General features: G+C 42.8%; 1 protein-coding gene across 1 annotated transcript in view; it reads left to right on the top strand.

Annotated features, from left to right (window-relative positions):
* The first annotated feature begins 8,051 nt into the window (after positions 1–8,051).
* The window catches only part of Fyn (FYN proto-oncogene, Src family tyrosine kinase), a 215,799-nt gene continuing 205,257 nt past the window's right edge, over positions 8,052–18,593 (top strand). The window contains exon 1 of the mRNA XM_023722326.1: positions 8,052–8,503. The gene's annotated coding sequence lies outside the window, so the exon portion shown is untranslated. The remainder of the gene's footprint in view (positions 8,504–18,593) is intronic.

The raw sequence follows: 18,593 nt of genomic DNA, 5'->3' as shown, positions 1-18,593 counted from the left end.
ATTGGTGTGGTAAACTCGTACTTTCCCAGGTAATTATTTCTGTTCTTAGTACTAGTACTGACAGATCCAAATATATATTTTCATATACATAAATTTCACACACTATGTCTATATGTTTTCATCTTGGGCTCAGTAAGATATCTCAGTACCTATCCAATGCATGGCTTCTTATGCTCAAGATGGCTACATACACTTTTTTCACATGCACAAAATTATGTATGTTAGGGACACAATTCCAGCATTTCTGTAATTGCGAAACATTGGAAATGCCTTAAATATCTACCAATAAGTTGTTAACTAAATATATTGAGATCATTGCAGTGGATTGTGTCCTTCCTTGGGCTTGGTAGAAATTGTTAGTTTCCCTGTCATCTTCCACTTTTGTATAGCTTAGAAGCTACTTTTACTCACCTGGAGAAAAAAAAAAGGGCAAAGAGGCACACTGAACAGTTTCCAACATATAGCCATGAGGACAGGAGCATTAACATTTACAAGGGATAAAAATTACACTGAGGATTTCCTCAGGAAGAAGTTTTGCCCTTTATATACTGACAACAGATGGACACAAATACAAAATCCTTACCATCTGACATGTATTCTTGGCAAAATACACCCTTTGCTCTCTTAGTATCTTGCTTAATAAGGACTGTCAGGATACAAAATCACACAAAATGCTAAGTTAGTACAGCAATACCCAAAAAGAAATCCAGAGGAGGTTATCAGATATTACTTGCGCATTATAAATTATTTCAAATTTTGTATTTTATATCTATGTGAAATGAAAAACTGTGCTTTGTACCTATGTGAAATGTGTCTCCTGTCTCCAGAACACTGCTTAGTTTTATCACCATCCAGTGTTAGATACTGGCAAGACATTCAGCCAAGCCACTTCCTCTTTTTCCCAGGAATCACTAGCCTACATGTCCAGGCTCCCTCGCTTAGAGGTACGGCCAGGCGACAAGTTTGGGTTCATAGAATGGTGGGTAGAGAGAAGGTTCATGTCACTTTTAAGCCAGACCCCTAAAGCCTCCTATGCAATTCTGTCTTTTCCCTTGTTTCCCCATTGTGTGAACAGAATCCAGTGAACTTTTCCTTGAAAGGAATCTGGGTTCCTCAATCACTTTGTGAATAGCTGTCCATCAAAACCCAACCGGACTATATGGGACTCGAAAGAGAAGCAAATCTTGTTCTTTGAAGTCATTGAGGGTGGAGGATTGCTTGTTTCAGCAGTTGGTGTTTTATTGCTAATGCACTCAGGTCCATATACCTCTGATCTAATTTTTGATTTCTCAACAAGCTGTACTTGGCTCGAGCTTGGGTAAATGTCTCACCCTGCTCATATGGCTCTGACCCAGCTGGGTATTGCAGGGTCACTTCAGTGCCCAGTCTTGGGGCTTGGGAACTACTCTCAGAAAAGAGGCATCATTGTGTTCAGGGCATCCACTACAAGAGTATCTCCTATGTGAAGAAAGATAATAAATAGGAAGAAGCTAAGACTAACAGAACCTCTTCTGCTACTAGGGTAGGACAAGGGGCAAAGTTTCCATCACTCCTCCCATTGCTCACTAGCTTCATATCTGTATAAGACCTATCATCAGTCGTTCAATCTCAGAGACAATTCACCTTTCCCCATGGGAAACACAGAAACACAGAAAATAATAAAAGATCATTTCTGTTAGACATCATGTTCATGTAGACATTGAGGATGTTCTCCTGGTTTGAGGAACATAAGGACAAAAAAAAAAAAAAGCCTGCCAGCTTCTTACCAGAGAACAAAAACCTGAGTGACAAAGAAGATATTCCTGTTAAATGAAGGGTGACATTTGACATTTTTAAAACTCTGGCCCAGCATTTCAGCGGAAGAGAGTCCTGTTATCTGAGTTGAGTGCAGGCAAGACCATAGCACTTTCACAGAAATTAAAGAATGAAACTCCCCTCTGCTTCTTCCTCCTCAGTATCTCCTGCCCCAGCTGATAGTGAGTGTATGGTTGGCCTATTGAGTGTGCAACACTCAAGGGTTTGGATCTTCCACAAATGAGGCAAATATGAAGAGACTGCTCTGAGGGTACATCCAGTGGTGATGTCACTGAGCAGCAGCAGAAGTCTCTGGCAAATGAGGGTCCCTGAAGAGGCATCCTAACCAATTCTCTGTGATTCCTGATAGCTGCTTGAGCCTTCATTTGCTGCTTAAACCAGACACAGTTTTTAATGCTTGCTACCAAGAATCTGGACTGGCAACAATAATTTTTTTCCTCTTTCTGTTAATTTTTTTCCCCTTGACAATCTTACAGATATAATATTTGAATTCTTGAAAGTGACACAATACATGTTATAGGATCCATATCGCAGATGTAGATCACTAAATTAATTAAAGGTTGAGATAACTTTTTTCTTTAGAACTGCAAAAGGCTGTGAACAGAAAAAGACCTGAAACATTGAGAGCAGACTCTAGAAGCTCCACCACATTAAAAACAAAAACAAAAACCACCTGCTGGCTCTTAAGTGTCTTTCTTTCTTTCTTTCTTTCTTTCTTTCTTTCTTTCTTTCTTTCTTTCTTTCTTTTTTTCTTTCTTTCTTTTTAAGGGAGCCATCAAGCCATTAATTTTAATGTAGCACATACAATGTCAAAGGCATGACACATTCTTGAAGTCATTAGAAACCATATCAGAAAGTTTTCCAGAAATAAAGTCATCTACAGAGGTCTAAAATAGATATAATGCAAGGGAAATATCTTTTTTAAGCATCTTTCCAGGGTGGCAATTTAGGCTCAGCTCCCCCAAAGATGGATTTTTTTTTTCTTGGCTCTGAATGCCCTCAGGGCATGTTTGGCTGGCTTTAGTTGTGGGGATCAACCACAGCAACCTGAGCCTGACAGCTTTGGTGAAGCAGCCACTTAAAGAACTGAGCTAAAGGGCAGGCCCCCAACTCCCCCAAAGATAATCAGGTCTAACCACCCACCCCTGCAAACAGGGGTGTTTGAAGGCTTCCCCTCCAGTTTTTTTTTTTTTTTTTGTTTTTTTTTGTGGTATCAGGGATCAAACTCAGGACTTTGCACATGTCAGGCAGGCGCTTATGCTGCTGTCTCCCAGGTCCTCCTCCAGTTATTATTACCAGAGTAGGGTTTTTAGCAGATAGGCCATACATGACCATCACTGTATGGAGTGGAGCCCAGAAAGAACAGTGGGGGAAGGAGTACAGCTATTTAGGATGTAGATGAAAGAATGGAAAGGCCACCTTATGGTGGAAGAGCCTTCCTGCAGGACCCCAGTGGAAGCTCTACTGATTGATAGTAGTTCTACAATTCCAGAAGTCTTTCCATACACTGTCAAGGTTGACCCAGGTCCATTCCCAGACTTTTGACCTGTCTCAAATGACCATTCAAGCCTCGATTGTGGAGTTAAGCACATAACCAAAGAAGACCATCTTAAAATAGCACTATTACCTCCTCTCTCTCTCTGACTAGGTTGGGAACCAGACCTCTCCTGTCTTCCATGGCCCAATTTTCCCAGTACTGACCCTAACACTCACAAAGCATCCAGCAGAGGTACCATATACCTATCTCCAAAACTATCTTCATGACTCCCCTGTCTCACCACCTTTTAAAGAGACCTGTTTAAGAGGAAAAGGAGCTGTAGAGACACCCCCCGTCTGGGAAGCCAGTCAGAACCAAAGTCCAGGGTGGACAAGACAAGGTGGTGAGAAAGGGAACCAGAATCCCAGTTCTGGAGGCAGGTTTTTCCTAAGCTCATGCATGGTAATTATATGGCATGTCCTTCCCACATGAGTTCTTACAGCACTGACTACTGAGCAAGTTTGGCCCAATATGCCCTAAATCTATTGCTTATTTTCTGACAGTTGTGTGTTTAAAAATATACAAGTGTTTGTTTAAGGTTTTGATCATATCAGATGTCATTAGCAAAAATTAAACAGTATATCAGGTTTACCAGGTACAGAAAGGTTGGCCCTGAGGCCGGTTTCCCAATGATATCTTACTCTCAGAGGAAAGTTTTGAGTAGCAAAGGAAGAAACAAGTTTAAAATCAGTTTTTATTGTTTTCTCTAATAACGTAATAAAATCTCAATGCAAAAAGCTGAGAAAATTAAGAAAAAGAAGAAAGTTGATCCACAATCTGATGACTTGGAAAAAAATCCTTGTTAAAATTGTTCTGCATATTTCTGTATTGTTTCTGTATATTTCTATGAAAATGACAAAGGTATTTTTAAAACCATGGACACATACACACACACGCATATATATATATATATATATATACACACACACACAGCACAAAGTATTCTTTGTTCATATTTTCCTTAATATGCATCCATACACAATACTAATTCATTGTTCACTTTTTCTCTCATTTTAAGGAGAAAAACTTGTGCCAAATTAGTATCATTATCATTATGGCTATCACACATCTGTACACTAAATCCCTCATGAGTGGGCTTTTCCCAGTGTTTCACTATTATAAACAATGTTTTTATTACTTTATTTTTACAAACTTCTTTAATTCATCCACAGAAGTCGAATGGCTAGGTAAAGGTATACACAGTTATGAAAGGATCTTCACCAATGCTATTAAATTGCCCTCTGGAAATGCTGCACCAATGAACACCATCACGCATAGGTATGGCACCCATTTCCCCACATTTGTTAATTCTTCAGGTAACTAGGCACTTAACACAAGCTCTTTGGTTTTTGGATACAAGTTACTACCTCTCATATCATCAACCATTTGGGGATGAGTTTTCTTTGTATGTATTTTAGTCAGAGTGTTCATTTTTTTATTGATTTGCAAAAAAGCTCTACCAAAAGTTCTCAGTTTTGCCATGTGTTGCTATTGAATGGGTACTTAAGATTGCAAATAAAAAGTAGTAAGGCAACAAATATTTTAATTAATAAAATTAAAAAATAAAGAAAGCATTACTTTGAAAGCAAAAGGAGAGGAAATTCAGGTGATACAAAATAAAACCAGGATAGAAAACTTTAAGGTGGAAAAAAGAAAAGAAGAATCAATAATAACAAAAAAGAAATTCCAGAACAATTCTAATTTGTATAATAGAAGTTGCCTGTAAAATAACAAAACAAAATCTGGAGTTAGGGAAGACGATAGGACTCAGGCTGCATAGGCCAGGGACAGCATCTTGGATTCTTAAATTCTCCAGAGACCTGCAGATTAGATCAAAATGAAAAATAATACTCAAATCTTTTGCAGTGCTCCATACACTTGTCCAGACCATTAGCAAATCCTCCTAAGGAAGGCCAAATCCATTTAAAGGTACACTTAAGAGGAGCAGATAAAGAGGGAGGTAAGAAAAGAATTACAAAGCACAGGATGAAGTCTTGATGGGAACTGGTTAATCTGTCATTCTAATCCTATTGTCACTTCTTTTAGTCCACTAATTAGATAAAGAAACTATTAGACTTTCAGACACTAATAAGTGACTCCTTTTGAAGAAACTGTAACCATCAGGATGACTTAATCCATCTACTCCCTATCTCAGGAAGGAGTGAAGTAAACACAGAATTCCAAGGGGATCTTTGCCTTGGAAAGGTTTAACCTAAAGTGCATAATCGTTTAAATGAACTGCATGCATGTTTGTTTAGTTTTCATAGGAATAGTGTGAGATCCGTCTTGCTGTTTTCCCCATTTTAAATATGGGAACACTATGGTTCCGAAAGGATTGATCACTTGCATTATCAATGTGCTCCCAATTGTGCATTATGGAGTTAAAATCAGAAACAACTCCAGACCAATGTTCTCCAATAACAATGTAATGCTAGTAGATGTCCCTGGCCTATGCAGCCTGAGTCCTATCGTCTTCTCTAACTCCAGATTTTGTTTTGTTATTTTACAGGCAGCTTCTATTATACAAATTAGAATTGTTCTGGAATTTCTTTTTTATTATTATTGATTCTTCTTTTCTTTTTTCCACCTTAGCATTACAAGTCACATATGTATTTTTAAACGTGAAGGAAAGGTGTGGCTCTGTGGCAGAGCAGTTACCTGGTATGCACACACACATGGTTTGGCCCATACAGCTGCAAAAATGTTTCCTCTAAAATTAATTTTAATATGATTTATTTAACATGGTGTAGCTAGACTATTATGATTTTAATATGCAATTAATATATCATTTTCATTCTTTTTCATACTAAAATTTTCAAATCCAGTATGTTTTACACTGACTTCATGCCTCAACTTGAAGGAGGCACATATCAAACAGTGAAGTACATTTTAAGCACTTAAAAACCACCTATGTCTCTGAGATATTGCACTGGAGAAGCCAATTCCCCAACAGTGGCTCTCCAAGAGTGGTACCCAGACCAGCAGCAGGAGCATCAGTACCTGGGGCCTTTTGAGAAGTACACATCCTTGGGCCCAGCCCAAATCTGTTGAATCTGAGATTTCTAGGGGATGAGACCTAGAAATCTGTATCTTTTTTCCCCCCAGCACTTTCCAGGCAAGTGTTTGTGCTGCTGAGCTTTATCCCCGGCCCAGCAATCTGCATTTCAACAGGTCATTGGGCAGTCTTGATACAAGCTCAAGTTTGAGAATCATTACTCTAGACAATTGCCTCTCCATTCCAATCCAAGTAAATCTAGGAGAGCCAGGGTAGGCTAGCAGAGAGGAAACAACAACAACAACAAACCCTTTCCTTGAGATAAATAATTCTTGGAGATAAAGGTCATATTCCTTCGTATTGAAATACATTCATCTGGGTAAGTGTCCACTTCTTGGGACTACAGAATGAATTACTATACAATTTAGTTTATCATTTTGTTAAAAAAATAGTAACCATCTACACTATCATCTTGACTTAGTTCTCTTCCCCTACCCACTAAATGAAGATTATTTAATAAATATTAGCAACTTAAAAAATAGTGTACACAAAGAAAGAGCCAGCAGAAGTCTGATAATTTTAATGGTAAAAAAAAAGTGGGCAGAAAGACAACATAGATTTTTGAGCTAAAAAGCCAAGGCTGAGTTACTTATATTTCTTAGACCATTAGACCCGCTGATGGGGGGAGGGTAGAGTTCTTGTCAAAATCATTAAGAAGAATGGTTCTGAACATGCCTCAAAGTAGAATTTTCAGTAAACAGGAATTACCTATAAAGAAAAATCAGGAAGCCAAAGTGTTTCTTTTTATGAACTTACATCCTGCCATAGAAACGCTGGATAGGAAATAAAGACTGATGTATTCCCAACTGTATTCTAAACTGGCACCTATTTATCAAGGAAAATCTGAGCAAAAGCTCAGACACAGTGAAGAGAAAGGAATAAAACATGAAAGGTTTGATTGTCCTAAGAAACCAAAGACAACCAATGCCTGCAATTAGACATGATTTGAAGGAAAAATGTACAAAGGAATCTCTACTCTGATTTTTGGGTTCCTTAGGCACTGCCTGTGCCGCTCATGTTTTGCAACACTTTCTTCAGACTTCTGCTCTAAAACAAAAATAATACGTGTGTTCACGAAAGTAGGCTCATAAAATGATACTCAATTTCCTCATTCTGTCTGTTGTGTGTTTCAGGGTTCTCTTCAGCTTTTCCACGTTTCGAGGACGGGATTTATACTTTGCTCTTCACTTTGGTTTAGTCTGACGAGAAGACACGCTGCAATCATCACTGTAACATTTTATCTTCCGACCTTCAAATAGAAAAGCAAAGCAGTCCTTTCTCACCGAGGACAGTTTTCGTGGTTTGCGGGGAAATGGCAGGTGCTCATCTCTGGCGGCTCCCGCAACATTTCTCAAAGCAGAACAGCCGCTAATCTCACCCTCCTTCTCCGGCCCTTTCCCATCAACTCTCAACTCCACTCAGTCCTTAAAACACGCACCCACCTCCTTCTCCACCTCGCATCCTCTCGCACACCCAGCACTGCACGCGCCAGGATGCCGGCTGCCACGGTAATGCTCTGCCCACTCGGCGGCCCCACCCAGGGCCGTCCCAGCCCCGCCCTAGAACCAATGGTTACGGCCCGCATTTCCAAGAAGCCCTTTTGATAGGCGGTGCGACCTGCCACTCTACGGGCGCGCCCCGCCTCCTCTCGCTCCGTGCTGGGGCTGGAGGGGCCGGAGCATCAGCAAGAGTAGCTGCTAGCAGCCGCGGCGGCGGCGCGTTGTTGCAGTTGCGCCATCTGTCAGGAGCGGAGCCGGCGGGGAGGGGGCTGCGGGAGAGGAGGAGGGGTCCCTGGAGCCGAAGGCCGCCGAGACCCGCCCGCTGGCCGGCCGCAGGAGCAGAGGCGAGGCTGCGCGCGGAGCCGGCGTCCTCCGCCGTCCGGCGCGCACGGAGGACTCCAGGGCGCACACAAAGCCGCCGCCCGCGCCAGGGAGGGACCCGGCAGCCGGGCCGGGGACACCGGCGCCGCCCCCTCGGCTTCCTCGGAAGGCCCGCGGCCCCCGGGCCCGCGTGGAGCTGCCGGAGCCGCCTGGCCGCGCCGGAGGAGGGCGGGGAGAGGACCATGTGCCTGGGCTCCGGAGCGGGGCACCGCGCAGGTAAGCGGCGGGGATGCGCGCGAGGCCGCGGGATGCTGCGGAGGCGCCGGGCCGCGGATGCCAGCGCCGGGCGACCACGCCGCGGGGCGCCGCGCTGCAGTCCCCGGTTTGCCGCCGCTCCGGGGCGCTCCGCGCTCGGGGTCTTCCCACGGCCGGGTCCCAGGACAGTTCCTAGGGGTGCGGCCACGGGCGGCGCATGGATGGGGGGCCCATTTCCTCTGTAATTGGCTTGGGCGAGAGACCGGCCCAGACTCGGCCCCCGCCCTCCTTTCGGGGCCCCCCGCGGGGACCGGAGCTCTGCGTGTGTGTGTTTGTGTGTGTTGTTTTAATGTCAGAGATGATGTAATCACTTAATAATTGATGCCCCGTGCTGCTTCCCTCCCCACCCAAACCCTGCCCCACTCCTCCACCTCTCGGCCTCCTCCCTTGGCGGCCGTCGCCTTCCCCAGCGCATCCTCCTGCCTATTTCTGGCACCTCCCTTGCACTTCCCCCATCCTCCCCTTCACTCTTCCTGTGCCACCACCCACCCACCGTTCCCCTTTCCCCTGGAGCCTTCCCTCCTCTTCCCATGTCCCCCACCCCTGTGCTCCTCGGGCTCCTTTCTCCTCCCTCCCTGTTCACTCGCTGGATTTCCTCTCCACTTCCCTAGATCGATGGCTGTTTTTGTTTGGTCTCCTACCCTCTCTTATCTCTGCGGCCACAGGCAGAGGGGACTGGGCCAGAAAGAGGCCACTGAGCTGGAGCCCCATTGGGGTTTGCTGGATTCACTGGGGAGAGGGATAATAAAATCACCCTTCTTGCCCCTCCTTCCTCTGATAAATCACAGAGACTCGCCGTGTGTGTGTGTGTGTGTGTGTGTGTGTGTGTGTGTGTGTGTGTGTGTGACACAAAGAGCCCTTTCAGTGCATAGAGAGGAGACACACAAAGTACCCAAGGATAGGCATGATGCTTCTTGTTTCTCTACCCTGGGGCTTCCTTTTCTTTCTAGTGAAGCAGTTGATCTCTCAGAGTCTTTCCTGCCACATTCACCAAATTAAAAAGAAAGAAAGGCCCCCTAGATGCGGGTGGCAGGTGCCGGCATTTTGCTGTGTGCACAGACCAGTAGTGTTGACTGGCAGCTGCAGTGTTTCTTACATTTTTAAGGGGAACATGATTCCAGCCGTCTTTATAGTTGGTCTACTTTTTTTAAGTAGCCTCTCCACGCCTCTTTTCCCTTGTCTTTTAGGGGACATTACGGAAAGCTGGGATAGGATAAATTGGTGTAAGATCAGGAGGATTTGGTTTCTGAATCAGAATTAAATTAGTGTTTGACAAGCATGAGGCAGCCTGGCTTGCTGCTTCTCTCAAGTCTAAAGCTTTAGCTTTCTGAAGTCCTTGGGTCTTCCCAAGGGTGCTGGTGTACCGTTTTATTGAAATAGGTACCTGAATATGGAACCTCAATAAGACAACATTGAGTTAACATTTGGTAGACCACTGGAGTTTGTGCCCTGCCCACCTCAAGATAATCTTCAGATACCCACATCCTTCCTCTCACCATCGGGGCAACTGCACCCTTTGTGCAGGCTTTCTCCCCAGTACCTGCCCCATGGGAAATGCTTTCAAGAGGAAGGGACTCAGACTTTTGGAGGAAGTGGTTTAACTATCAGAATCTTTGGGGCACTTAGCTATGAACGGAGGATATAGAATTCTGAACCACCAGGTATTTCTCTTAAAGTGGAAATGTTATGTCTTAAAGTACAAATCTGGGGATTACTGCTTGATTTTGTAAGCCAGTGACTAGTGCGTAATTGACACTGCCAAAGATTAGGTTGGTCCTATTGATTCCTAAAAGCATGGCTCCTAAGTAGCATGTAGCATATCTGTCTCAAGTTTATTCTTCAAGAAGTTTGTTAGAAAATAGTTGTTATGATGCATTATACATTTACTGCTGTGCTTTCTAAGGATGTCTGTCTTGGAACTTTTTACATTAGAAAGGTAGCGTTAATGAGAGTGCTGCAAAAACAAAGACTTGTTTGATACCAACTGAGAAAGGAAAGTCAGTTCACAGTAAACTTGTGCTCTATTGACCAAGTTCAAGAAACTTAATGATAAAGTCGAATGTGAACAAATGCACACTCTGCCTTCCTCTGGGTCTTGGAATTGCCAACCTCATCTGACTTGTTTGAAGTTCTTTTTAACTTTTGGGGCCCAGCGCAAAGGCCAACAGTTCTGCAGAGGCTGCTTCATCTTCTCTCTTCAAAACACATCATGCCTCCAGTTCAGTTTTCAGACTTCAGCAGCAGGCATTGTGTTTGTCATATTTTACTGTTAGTTAGGCCATCTATTGAAAAGGAATCTCATCATGTTTGTCTCCTTTCCTACCAAGTTTTACCTTTTAAAGATCCACATGTGTGAGTTGGGCCAACACCTGTTTTAATTAGACTAATGTTAGCAGCTGTGAAAAAAAAAGCCTAGAAACAAATAATGGCTCAAAAGCAATAGACATTTATTCCTGCTCATATAATAGTCCAAAGTAGATTGGCCCTGGTCCATAGCTCTCTTTTCTCCATACAGTGATTCTGGGTCCCACATACCTATTTTGCAACTTCGTAATTCCCTAGCCTTCCATTGTAGCCTATTTCGTTGACAGATAGGGTGAAAGAGAGAGTAGGAGTGCAACCGTATTTAAAATGTCTTATCCCGGAAAGAACAGGTATTGCTCCTACTTACAGTCTTTTGGTGAGGTCAAGTCATATTACCACATTTAATTGCACAGAAGCCTGAGAAATGTAGGTTAACCATAGGCCCTGGAAGAAAGAAAAAAAAGCATCAAAAAGAAATGTTTTTTTTTTTTTTTTTTTTTATGGTGAATAGCTTTGCCAAGCAATGCCACTTAGCAAGAAGCTTGTAGGCAGACAGGAATTAAATGGAAACTTAGAAAAAATGTCCATCATTGCTTTGGTTCTTTTGATTCTGTGAGTTCAAATATTTTCATTTTAAGCATGTTAAAAAAACAACAACAACAAACAAACCTGTGCTTTTTGTCATGTCTCAAGGGGCCACTTTTGACCCAGTAATCCCCTGCTGTAGTCATCTGATACTTCCTGTGTTGGCTTTGATGTGGTTCTTTTTTCCCAGAAGCACCTTTGTGGGGCTAGTTTTTTTTTTTTTTTTTTTTTAATCAGGTGATTCATTAAACTCCTAGAGTGTCTAGAAGGGTTCTTAGGAATTGCAGTACTACCTTCTTTTTAAACACAGGACAGACCGAAGGCCATGAAGCTTTCTAAGAGGAAGGCCAAAGGTCAGTCAGCCCAACTCTAAGGTCTCACCTGACCCCTCTACTAGCAGCTGTCTGACAGTGTCTTTGAATCCTGTGTATTCTTTAAAGGTTAAGTGAACTTCTGTCCTTCTAGGAGCAAGGAAAACTATGAAGGTTGTGTGTGGCCCCTGTTTTCCACATGCCAGTGCTGGAGCAATTCTGCCCATGCTAGCTGTCATAATTAATAATGTATTTTTTCCTATGAAAACTTCATTATATTCATCTGTTCAGCAGCTATCAGCCTACTTTTTTGTTTTGTACAAGGTATTGGAGAGATGGGCAGTGGGAGTGAATAATTCTGCTTTTCAGGAGCTTATAGGCTACCTAGAGGAGATTAAAATAATAAATAATAGCCAACAGTTATTGAACTTTTTACATGGGCTATGGTCTATTTAAGCTGTAGTCTTAACAATAAGGATATGAGGTGGTTTCACTCATTTTTCAGACAGGAAATTGAGTCGTTTCAGTTAATTGTAAAGTAACAAACCCAATGCCATATAGCACTAAGTGGGAGAGGCAGAATCAGGCCCAGTGATTTTGTCAGCAAAGCTCTTGTCTTAAGCCACTAGACAATATTTGGAATACTGCATAAGACGTAATGATGATATTAATGCCGGGTGCTATAAGGAAAGGATGACTACAGCATTTTGGAAATTGAGACTTCCGGTTGTTGAGAAACAAAGCTTTATGCCCCCAAATAAATCACCATGCTGAGCCTGTTACTCACCTGGGAAATAAAAAAATTCAAACAGGAAAGCAAAGCATGTTGATATTGGAAATAGTTTTACTGTTTGATTCTTCAAGCTGGGTCTTTTTGTAGTCCACTGGTAGGTTCTGTATTAGTTGGTGAATTGTCTACCTACTTATTCATTCACTGTATTTCCATTTGCCAGACATTGAACTAGATGTTTGGTGGCAAAAGAAGAGAGTGATCTTGCCCCAAAGAACTTACCTGCTAGCTCAGCAGAAAAGTGAGGCAGTCTGTTGTAAATGCTGTAATTCTAGGCCTCCACACAGGTGCAAGAGAACGTTCAGAGGCCAGGGATATGGCTCAGTGGAATAAGCGCTTCCCTGGCAAGCGCAAGGGCCTGAGTTCAATCCCTGGTTCTGCAAAAAAAAAAAAAAAAAAAAAAAAAAAGAACGTACAGAAGGGAGCATGAACTCAGCAAAGGGGTGGGAAAGTGGGACAGCCAGGCAGAGAAGGCTAGAGGAGGAGGTGTCTGAGAGTAGCAGTTGGTTAGCTGAGTGTGATGGGAAGGCCCTGGCCTGAAAAGAGCAGCCCAGAGGGTGATCATACAGACCGTTGGGGACAATGCAATTAGTTCAAGCCCACATAGGGTGATGGAAGAGAAATGGACACAAGGAAGAAGCCAGATCAGAGGAGAAATTGAGATTCCTGTAGGTACTATATCCTAAGTGCTGTTTAAAATTTGTAAGTGGAGATGATGTGGCTTTGACCTGATTTGTATTTTATAAAGGTCTGCTGGCCACAGTGTGGGTTTTTGGCCAGAGGCAGGCAAGTTAGTTACTTGAGGCAGGCCAAGTAGTTACTAGATGCAGAGAATGTAGTTACTGGAAACTCAGATGAGCAATAGATGAGGATCTGAGTGGAAGTGGAAATGGGGGGAGGAGAGGTGTAGAGGTGGACAGAGAAGAGAGATTTTTGGGAAACAAGGCAAAGAGAGGCAAGGAGACTAGCAGTGCAGTCAGACCTGCAGGGCCAGTTTGTGCAGAGGTGTGACTTTGGGCCTCCAAGCGGAGGTGTCTCCTAGGCAGTTGAATAGACAGTTCTGGAATGAGGGAAGAGGACTAAGACTCAAATACAAACTTATCAGCAGCAGGTTAGAGAATACCTGAGCCTTAGATGTGAAAGGCTGTCCAGAGAGAGTATGTGATGTAGTAAGAACAGACTGGGCCAAGGGTGGAGAGCCCAGAAACAGAGGAGGGACAGCTCTGAGCTCTGAGCCAGAGATGTACAGGGTATTAGTTAGCAGCCAGGGCTGCAGAGCAAGAAGATTCAGAATGACAAGTGCAGTTGGATTTAGCACCAAAGATTTCCTGAGTCTGGCCAGAACAATGTCAGGGGCTAGAGAGGTAGAAGTCTAAACTGCTGCTGCTCCTCAGAACAGGGTTAGAAGCATGTAGCCAAACCTGCAAAAAGTACAACCATGAGCGTCTCTCTTATAGTTGTTCAAAGGCTTAGGTCATAGAAACCCTTGAGAAGCCTGGAGTCTCAGATCATGTAGTCTAACAAGTTTATTTTACTTGTGAGCAAAAATCTGATCTTGAGTCTGGCCAGAACAGTGACTTGTCCATGGTGACTTGTCAGGCTTATAGGCTTTCACCTCAGGAGAGAAGTGGTGAGCCTGAGAGCATGGGCATGTTGACTCCTTCCAGCTGTATGACTGGGCCAACTTGTCTAATCTCTGGCCACCTCCTTTTCTTCATGTTTAACATGAAGGTAATAGTTCTTCATAGAGTAGGAATGACTGCAAGGATTCAGTGAGTTGACAAATATGACACTCAGAACAGTACTTTACACAAGGGGAAGCTATGTAAATGTTTGTTGCTGTTGTTAATACATATGTCTGCACATATACAGACATGTGCGCGTGCGCACACACACACGTCCTTTAAGGAAGGGAGGGTTAAAATACAGGCACATGAAGAAATTTTGAATAGGGCCTGGTAGTGCAGGCCTGTCATTCCCACACTCTGGGAGGTGGAAACATGATTGCCAAGCTCAAGCCCAACGTGGGCAGTTCAGTGACTTTGCAAGACCTTGTCTCAAAATAAAAAAGATACAGTTCAGTGAGAAGACCCTGGGCTTAGTCCCCAGTGCTATAAAAGAGAAGGATGGGGGCGGGGGAGGAAGAAAGAGAAAAGAGAAAGAAATTTTGAATGTTTTAGAAAAAGATATGGATGATTGTCACTTCTACACCAAGCACTGGGGCCGGGGAGATGGCTCAGTGGAATAAGTGCTTCCCTGGCAAGCGTAAGGGTCTGAGTTCAATACCAGGTTTCACAAAAAAAAAAAAAGAGAGAGAGAGAGAAAAACACACCAAGCACTGTCAGGAAAGGTAGGGAATTCCTTTATGTGGTATGATTGAAAACAATATTTTTAAGCAAGGTTTGTAAGATATTTGGAGTCTCCTTTATTCTTAAAAATAGAAACATGAACACATTCTAATTCACCCTTATAAATGGTCTCTTTGTTTTAGTCAGACGAATTTTAACCTATTTGCAATTAAGTCCCTTGAGTTTGACTTCAAAATGTAGCTTGACTTTCTAAAAGTAAAATGAATACAGAGTAAGAGAAAAACATGGGCCTTGACTGTCATGCACCTGATTCCTGGGGGGAAAAAGTGACTTAGAAGAAAATAATCACTTTTTTGAGTGTTTCCAGTTGAGCAAATCAAATTTTTAGCTACTAAAACAGATAAGTAGCCCAAACAGTACTATCCAGATGGACTTGGGTGATGTGCAGTAGAGACAATTTAGGAATAAGTGGCACTCTGGACTTGATTAAAATGCACCAATCCTGGAAGGGTATAAATTGAACTGGATTTATGGTCTAATAAAAACGTGGGAGCAAAAGATAATGCTTACTGACTCATGAAACTTGAACAGTGTTCCTAAGACTGAGCTGTAGTATTCAGATGAGAGCCCAGTCCCCTTTGCTCAGCCCATGTCCAGATGGGCTGCCCTCCCCTCACTCTGCAGAGCCCCTCACCATCTTAGGAAGCAGAGTACCGCACATTCTGTGCTTGTAGCCCATCACACAGCACCTTGTTGACTCGGACAGATGTGTATTGAGCACCTATAACCATAAACTTCAGGAGGAAACAAAATGCAGTGTGGAAAGCTCTCAGACTATTGCTTATTTCCATTCAGAAAGCTTTTTATGAGGTAGTGGAGCTCCTTGTTTCCCCATCTTTGATGATATAAGAAGCACACAGCAGACCACAGCTACTTGCCCCTCCCTGAATACACTGAGCAAATAATAACACCTACCTTCAGTTGAACCCTACAGGCTTGTATTCAGTGCTCTATAGACAGTAATTTACTTCATCATAACAATGCTCCGTGGCACACAGTATTATTATCTCCATTAATCCAGTGGGGAGACTGAGGCTCGGAGGTGCAGAGTGACTTGTCCATTGTCACACAGTTAACAGCTAGTGAGGCCTGGCCTGTGTGACTCCTGAACTCGCACTTGCTTCAGTGCCACAGCTGTAGTGCCTTATCCCTGCCTTTTGCCTCTGCTTTGCACGTCCTTTTGTTGGGTCATAGAAAGGCACCTTTACCCCGCCATGGAAAGCTCCCCAGTGAGGACTCCCGCTGCAGACTCAGCTCCTCCCTTCATTCCTTCTGTGGGCTCCCATACCCCTGGTCTACTCCTCATTGTCACCCTGTCATAGCCTGACTGGCTTATGAAGCAAGAGAAGTCCCTTTGGAGAGGGTTGGTCCTGGCCTTCTGCCCGACTTGTGAGCCATTTGGAAGTCAGGGGCTTGAAGCAAGCTCAGGAGTCCAGCTGTAGTGGTGGGAGCAGGTGGTAAATGGTAGAACGCACCAGCCAGCCAGAGGGGGCCAAGCCTCTATCACGGGAACACTTTTACACTTTAAAGGTGTCTAAGTATTTAAAGGTGCTTGTGGGATTTTTATCTCAATTCAAACTTTTTCATTTTCTTCAGAGCTCCCAGCTTTGTGGTATCTAAAAATAGATTTTTTTTCAGGAGTTGTATAAGGATTCCATCTGCCTCAAATTGAAAAGTAGGACTTCAATGAAAAATTAAAAATGAGCCAGATCTCTTTTCCCACAAGAAAGTCCAGGGAACTTTTCCCAAGCCTCTTTTAACCCCAGAGAAAGTTACAAATCTGTATTTCTGTGAAATCTTGCCCAGTTTAAATTCTACTTAAAAGTCAAATAACACCAAGTTCCTTCATTTCCATTCAAGTAGTCTATTCATAAACAATTTTAAATATTGTCACTTTTACAATTTGCTTTGTTTCAATTTTAATTTTATTATTTCAATCTAGAAATGTGACATTTATATACACGTATATATATTTATATATCTCATATATATATATATATTTGTTTTTAAAAGTAGTGATTTCTGTTAATGATTTCTCTGGTTACTCTCAGAATTTGGATGACATCATTTTATTCTCTAGTTTGTTTTCTAACCTAGAATTACTACATAGTATCTCATTGTTTTTGCAGGTAAAACTCTAGGGCTGAGTTATCAATGAACTGTTTTTTTTTTTTTGTATTTTTTTAGGGAAGGGTCTACAGGGTTTTCAGCGTCTCACTACTAGATCACACTCATAATGATCAGCCTGTTTACAGCCTTATAAGAGCTGGGATTACAGGTGTGCGCCACCACTCCCAGTCTCAATTGCCTCCTCTGTGCAGGCCCGGGGATCGAACCCCTGGCCCCTGTACCTGCTTGCAGGTGCTTTAATCTGCTGAGCTATTTGGCCAGCCCTAAATACTACTACTACTACTACTAATTATTATTAGTAGTATTTAATTATTAGCCTGACTGACTTGTGAAGCAGTGGAAGTCCCCTCAGGGAGAGGGGTTGGTCCTGGCCTTCTGCCTGACTTGTGAGCCATTTGGAAGTCGGGGGCTTAAAGCAAGCTCAGGAGTCTAGCTGTAGTGGTGGGAGCAGGTGGTAAATGGTAGAATGCACCAGCCAGCCAGAGGGGGCCAAGCCCCCTTATTATTATTCTTGTTATTCAGATAAAAATAATAAAATAATTATTATTAGTAGTATTAGTTGGTACTGGGGATCAAACTCATGACCTTACACTTGCCAGGCAGGTGCTTATGCCACTGAGCTATCTCCCTAGCCCTAATGAACTGTTAATATTCTGTCTTTCTATGTCTTTATCATTGTGTCCTCCTTTAAAATTTCATTGTGTGGTTGTCCTGTGTGCACCTTTGCCTTATCCTTATCCTTTTGGTGTCCTCTTTTTTTTTATTAGCACACTTGCAGTACATAATGTTCACACTCCCTGTGTGCTGTTGGTACTTCTGTACAACACAGCTCCACTCCTTTTTTATTCCTTTTCTCTTCCCTCCCCAACCTCCACTTCTCAATCCCCCTCCCATTTGATTTCTTCTTAATTTTTTTTTTTATTTTTGGCGGAACTGGGGATTGAACTCAGGCCCTTGCTCTTGGCAGGCAAGTGCTTATTCTACTGAGCTTTTTTTTGGCGGAACTGGGGATTGAACTCAGATCCTTGCACTTGCCAGGGAAGTGCTTATTCTATTGAGCTATCTCCCTCCCCCCCATTTGAGAAAAATCTAGTAGTTCCCTACTTCCTAATGCCCATCTTCCGCTCTGCTCTTTATAATTTGTATTCAGATAAGAAATACCATGTGACATTTCAACTTGTGTGTCCAATCTACTCCCTCCAACATTTTCCCACAGATGACTCAAGTTGATCTTTACAGCAGAGTAGTACTCTGATGTGTGTAAGTGCATTTTCTTTATCCATTCATCTGTTGATGGATATTTACACTGCTCCCAAGGTTTAGTATTAATGAATTGTGTTGCTGTAGAAGTGGGTATGCATGTATCGTTGCAATGTGATGTCTCTTTACTCTTTTGGGAAGGTTCCTAGAAAGAAAATAGCTGGGTCAAATGGAATTTCTTTCTTTTCTTTTTTTTTTTTTTTTTTTGTGGCAGAACCAGGGATTGAAGTCAGGCCCTTGCACTTGCCAGGGAAGTGCTTATTCCACTGAGCCATGTCCCCGGCCCTGGAATTTCTAGTTTT

The sequence above is a fragment of the Octodon degus genome, unplaced genomic scaffold, assembly GCF_000260255.1.
Source record: "Octodon degus isolate 3935 unplaced genomic scaffold, OctDeg1.0 scaffold00090, whole genome shotgun sequence".
In the NCBI taxonomy this organism is placed as follows: domain Eukaryota; kingdom Metazoa; phylum Chordata; class Mammalia; order Rodentia; family Octodontidae; genus Octodon; species Octodon degus.
Note: the sequence above shows the minus strand (reverse complement) of the source record. Positions and strands in the feature narration are given on the sequence as shown.